The sequence below is a fragment of the Sciurus vulgaris genome, assembly GCF_902686455.1.
Source record: "Sciurus vulgaris genome assembly, chromosome: 13".
NCBI classification, from domain to species: domain Eukaryota; kingdom Metazoa; phylum Chordata; class Mammalia; order Rodentia; family Sciuridae; genus Sciurus; species Sciurus vulgaris.
In genome coordinates, this window is record NC_136474.1 from 5,497,298 (window position 1) to 5,503,588 (window position 6,291).

General features: G+C 37.6%; 1 pseudogene across 1 annotated transcript; it reads right to left on the bottom strand.

Annotated features, from left to right (window-relative positions):
- Positions 1-1,088: 1,088 nt before the first annotated feature.
- Positions 1,089-3,779, bottom strand: LOC306642821 (germ cell-less protein-like 1; annotated as a pseudogene). The gene has a single exon. The product of its transcript is annotated as a germ cell-less protein-like 1 (transcript).
- Positions 3,780-6,291: the final 2,512 nt, after the last annotated feature.

Consider the following 6,291-nt stretch of genomic DNA (forward strand, 5'->3'; position numbering starts at 1 on the left):
CTTTAAGCCTCCAGCAGGCCTCTCAGGATGGGATTTGCCCCACCTAAAGTTCAGAGCTAAGGCTTCCAGGATTATCCAAGATGGCTGCTCTGGCTTCAAAATGTGTTGGCAAATGGGGGCTGCAGCTCAGGGTGAGGATGTGGTCAGCTGGAGGTCTTGGTGGTGGGATGCAGTTGGTCAGACAGGGGTACTGGAGATCTGGTGTGTTTGTTGTGGTTGTGGGATCCTGGAGGCCTGGTGCAATCAGTCAGTCTGGGGTCCTGGTGATAGGGCGCAGTCAGTCAGTCTGTAGTCCTGGTGGCAGGGAGCAGTCAGTTGATGTGAGGGTCCCAGAGGCAGGGAGTGATTGTTTGGGCTGAGGAATCCTGGAGACAGTGCTCAGTCAGTTTTTCAGGGGTCCTATGGGGCCTGGCCATTGTCTCAATATGGCAGCAGCCACGTGTAATCAAACCTGCAGGTACTGTGACAGAGAACTTCCAGGCAACAGCAGGCAGCTAGTGCTTCACTGGTGGTTGGTGATCAGTTTGCTGACTGTTGTAGGACTATTGGGAGGTGAACCATGTTTGTTGGGTGATGGATAGGTGTAAGGCAGGTGATGGACCGGCCAGAGGCAGGGAAATGGCAGATGATAGGGACCTGACAGTGAGCAATCTGTACTCAAAAAAGGCATCGATATGCTGGCAAACTGCAGGTGAGCACAGCAGACAAATGGAGTAAACAGCAGAGGATCCATAAGCAGCAACAACTGCCTCATCAAGAAACAGATATCCTCTGCTTGAAACCACAGTTATGAAGCAACAAGAAATGCAGCCTCCCTCTAGTCTACCATCTTTGAACTTTACATTCTTAAACACTTAAATATTGGGGGCTGTTCTTGGATGATATTTTGAAAAATAACAGTGACATGAGAACAAGCATTTTATTGATTTAATTAACCATATTTAATCAACCTTTTTAATTGAAGTTTTGAATCTTGAGAATATGAAATAAAGATAATAAAAGTAAAAGTACTTCTTCATAGTAAAACTATGAAGAAGATAAACACAATTCCAGATATTAACCAAGGTTGGTGGTTTTTTCTTTTCTATTTTTACATTAATGCTTTATTATCAGCTTTTATATTAGATCCTCCAAACCTATGTACATTAACTATGAAATTTTTATTAGTATGTATAACTCAAAGGCACTCAATTCAGAGGTTACAAAGTCCTGAGCTTAAGTATGAAACAGGATTCCCAACTAAAATTTGAACATAAATAATTCTAAAGATCAGAGAACATGAAAATGTTTAAAACTGTATTATCTGGTACATAAATAATTCATAACCTAATAATAAATGTGTACAGAATGTCAAAGATAATACCAGGTAAGGCAAAGGAATATTCTCAGAATCAAACTGATTATTTTCCTCATTCAAGTTCATCTTAAGGTCTAAAGCTGACTTTTGTTGTTGCTGAAATCCCAGGAAAACTAAATGAGGAAAAAAAAGAGGCATGAAAATACTTAAGTTTTTAAAAAAAGTTCCTCAGCTTAGTCTCCCCAAACCATGAAAAAAATATTTAATGATTAAAAATAAGTATAGATTGGAATGGTATTAGACTAAATGGAGGAATTAAAATGAGTAGTTGAGAAAATTGAAGGACAGCTTTAAAGGCACCAATTGAAAGAGCATTTGTAATTGGCCATTCAAATTATTCCCTTAGCATTCTTTTAGCAAAATAATGTTCACTAACATTAGGCAGGATCAAATTTTAAGCTAAAAATTAAATCTATATTTTGTTGCAAAGAAATGTAAAATTTACCTACAGCAAATTTCTACTAATGCTAACTTAAAAGCATGAGCTGACATCTTTATAACATACATGGTTTGAGATGTTTTCTTGGCTTTAAAATGCTTTTTTCATATATGCATAGAAATGTAACAAGTGTAAGAACTATCTTCTGAATTATCTACAGTTCATAAGGCCTTTGTTAATATTAGTCACCTTAGATGTGAATATCAGTAGGGCCATTAAATTAAAGCTGGCCTAAAAAGTTTTCAAAGTGCTACTGTTTCCAACTGATGAGGATCCTCAGTTTTCTGGATTTTCTGGGTGACAATTGTTTTCAGTTCTTTTTTTCTGGCGATATATACAAGAAGTTACAGCAGATATATAAAGGGAAGATCAGAAGCCTGCTGTCCAAGTTCATCACCACTTGTTCCTGATCCTTTTCAAGTGTATTTGATAGCCAGTTGTTCTACTGCATATTAATTTTCCACTACTATCAAAAGAAGCCAAACATAACCTAAATGCTATGCTCCTCCGAGGTTGTAAACTGACAGATCCGTTACATGGCTGATTCAGTGTATTGCATTTGAAAATGATGTACCGATTGGTGTAAGTTACAAGTAGGTCAAAGCCGAAGTTAAAACCCGTCCACTGCCAGCAGTATTCACCATCTTTGGCAAGCTTTCTACCACATCTCATGCTATTTTCCTCTAGTTCTTCTTTATTAATTTCTTGAGGCCCCACATCACTGTCTTGTTCTGCCTGGAGCATAGCAAGCCACTGCTGCTTATATACAGAAGACTGCCATTCTGAAGGTACAAGAGAATCTTGTTCAATAATCCTTGCAAAAGTCAGATCACTGATAATATACTGTAGCCTTAAATGTCTAAACACTGACACAAATGGTTTCCCTTGTTCAGTTTCAAGGAAGGCGGTACCTTCAAAATCTTTTCTCTGTTTAGAAAACCAGACATGTGTTTCTGTCAACAGCTGTTTTGAAGATCCATTCCAAGAAGGCACGAGTTGAAGGAACATCCACTTTTTAAGAGCTGTATATACATCCATCTTCACTTGCATCACAAATAAATTAGATGAACCAATAAGCTGTTACATAATGTTTATACTGAGTTCTTTAAAAAGCTCAACATTCTGATGAGTCATCAAATTGTTTAGAAGCCATTCAAGGCACTTTTTCTTTACAGAATCTAATTCATAGGTCCCTGCTGATGTATAATAGCCACATACAGTTTTCACATTAATTATTTCCTTCATTGTCTCACCACACTGCTGTATTAAACCATCCAAAATAGCTGCCAAAAAAGCAATAACTCGACTGGGCTTTATTACGACATCATCTCAATACAGAGATCCAAATGCAACCCGTAGTGCTTCTATATCAATATTCTGGTCAGGAATCTCCAGTTCAATAATATTCATGCTGGATTCTTTCCAAGAACCACTGAACATACTAGAAAAGTAGCCTGATTGACATAAATATATTTTGTGTAAGCTCCACTCTTCTCCTAAAGCACAAATCTTAATGTCACTGTTTTCACCATTCAAAAATAATGTTTGATAACATTACAAACTTGTTACATCCAAGTAATGTTTGATACTTGGATGTGCTCTTTAATTTTTTCCTTCCAGGGGTGTTGAGGAGCTGGTGCTTCTCGTCGCCTTCATCCTCATCCTCGTCTGTCTCGGAGTCCAGGTGACAGTAGCAGAAGGCCCCGCTGCTCCGCTTGCGCTTGCGGCTACCTGGGCAGTAACAGAAGCTGTGGCCAGCCGCGTTGCTGCCAGTCTCGGGCCTCTGGGCAGAGCCCCCCACGCAGGGACCCGTCTCCTGTTGAACTCGGGCTCGCCCAGGGTGATGCAGCACTCAGCTCCTCAGCGAGCCCATGAGCCAGAGCTCCCTGGTCTTTCAGGGAGCACGCTTCAGGACACCCAGAGAAGAGGGTCTCCCACCATGGCCTGGCCGCCGCCGGCCTCCTCCCAGCCCAGGTGCCTACACAGCCACCTTCTCAAGCGCAGCCCCAACCCTTGAAGCGGACACTACTGCTTCCAGCCCCACAGCGCCAGGGCCGCAGAACCTCGCCCCCTCCCCCGCCTCTGGCTTTCACAACAAAGCAGGTTGGTGGTTTTGAGGACTGTTGTTGCTAGGATCAAGTTGGAAGCACCAAATATTGATACTTTTTATTTCTCTGTCTGAGTCGCAGGTAAATTACAAAACAAGTATTTATGTGGGTTGGATTAGAAAAGCAGAGTGAGGTAGAAATGATAGCAGGTGAACAGCTGTTTTGGCTGATAATATTGTCCCTGATAAAATTGTAGAGTTTGCTCAGGTAATGTGTACTTCCTGCTATGCAAAATTTTACTGGAGATCAGGAAATGTAGTGGGTGTGCCTCCAGGCTCCACGACAGCAAACCAAAAATTGAGAAAAAATGGGAAATTGACAGTTTTCCTAACAAATAAATTTTTCAACATCACTAATGGAGATTTAATGGATTATATGTAGGTCATTTCAAATGGAGGAAGTCTAATCCAAACCTGTAAACAATGAGGATATGGTAATCATAAAAGTTTGCTTTTTGGCAGTATATGTAATTTGTTTTATATCCAGTGACAGGCATTATATGATTTTAGAACTTAGCAAATGATATTCAGAAATAATTGGTGAATAAATGTGTAAACGTTCACTACAGATTCATGATATTTGTTTCATTTTCTTGGAGTTTCAAACAGACACGTTTATTCAAATCATGTATATTTTTTGGTGGACATTTCTTTGATACTGAAGAAAAGTGCTTACTGAATTGGATAATTTATTTTTGAGAATCCTCTTTCTATCTACACACTCTTTCATGTTTGCAAGAAGAATAGTAGAACAGCAATGTCTAGGTAGAACAGATGATTGGAATCAGAGTATATCTGATAAAAGTCACTTTCTCATCTCTGCTCAGTCTCAAACAAAAAGATGTAGGTTATACCCAGTGATATCTTTACCTACTCTGTCCTTTTTGGAAAGTCTATATTTTCTACACCATCAACATGATCTCATAAAAATTAACCTTTTACTTACCTGAAGTGAGACAGACATCATTACCCTATGTACATGTATGATTGCATAAATGTTGTCAATCTATAGTGTGTACAACCATAGAAATTAAAAGTTGTATCTCACTTGTGTAAGTGAATCAAAATGCAGTCTGTAAAAGTAAAAATTTTAAAAAATGAAAAGAATTAAAAAGTAGTATTTCATATTATGTTGGGAGGAGAGAAACTTTATTTTCTGGAGAAAATATCATGTGAAAGAGAAGAGGTTAATGTATGAGTACAGTGTACTCAACTTGTTTTGTCAGTGAGATTTAAACCATGACAAAAATTAAACCATGTCTAATATTAGACCAATGATAGCTAGTTTGTAAAAAGTAGTAAACACATGGATTTTTATTTAAACACCCTTTCAACTATCCTAGAGACAATAACTTGTCAAATACGAGTTAGTAATCTTTAAATAAAACACATATAACTACAAGGTAGATCCTTCAAAAAACACATTTTAAATTTTAGAAAGGCATACTAACACATAATTTTTTGATGGTATATTAGTATGTTTACATCTACACGGGATATGAAACCAGAACCAAAATGCCATCAAATTTTTATAGAAAATTAATCAGAATTTTAAGAATTAGTAATATCACTCTAAAATTTTTGAAACTGGACATTAACATGCTACATGAAGTAAACCAACCCCAAAATATAAAGGCCAAAAGTTCTCTATGATAAGTGGATTCTAACACACAACAATGGTGGAGGGGAGAATAAAAATGTATTGGACCAGACAAAGGTGGATAAAGAAAAGGAAGGGGGAATAGAAAATTCTGTAGAATGAATCAGGTATAAATTTTCTATGTTCATATATGAATATAAATCCAATAAAACTCCACAATATATTCTAGCACAACAATCAGAACCTAATTAGAATGTTAAACTTTATGTGTGTATTATATGTCAAAATGCAGTCTATTGTCCTGTATATCTAAAAAGAACAAAAAAGATTTGAAAAGAGATAGAAAATGTGGAATCTTATAAATCGCTAAATTTGTGAATTGTTTTTGTACCAGGTATAGAGCTCAGGAGCACTTGACCACTGAGTCACATCCCCAGACCTATTTTTGCATTTTATTTAGAGACTACCTCCCATTTGCTGAGACTGACTTAATTCATGATAGTCCTACCTCAGCCTCCCAAATCAAGCATGCAAAACTGCACCTGGATATGCATGTGGATTTTTACAACCACTTTTGAAATCTCTGGTGGTATCATGCAGAGGTGGACATATGCTTCTGGTGTTGCTCATTGAGTTCATTCTTAGGCATATATATAGTAGGAATGCCTATATATGTTCACCATGCAAAAGACAAATTACTGCAGCATTATGTGCACACTGGAAACAATTCAAATATCTATTAGTAATAAAAGGTTAAATAAATGGACTTCATTATTTTAAATGGAATA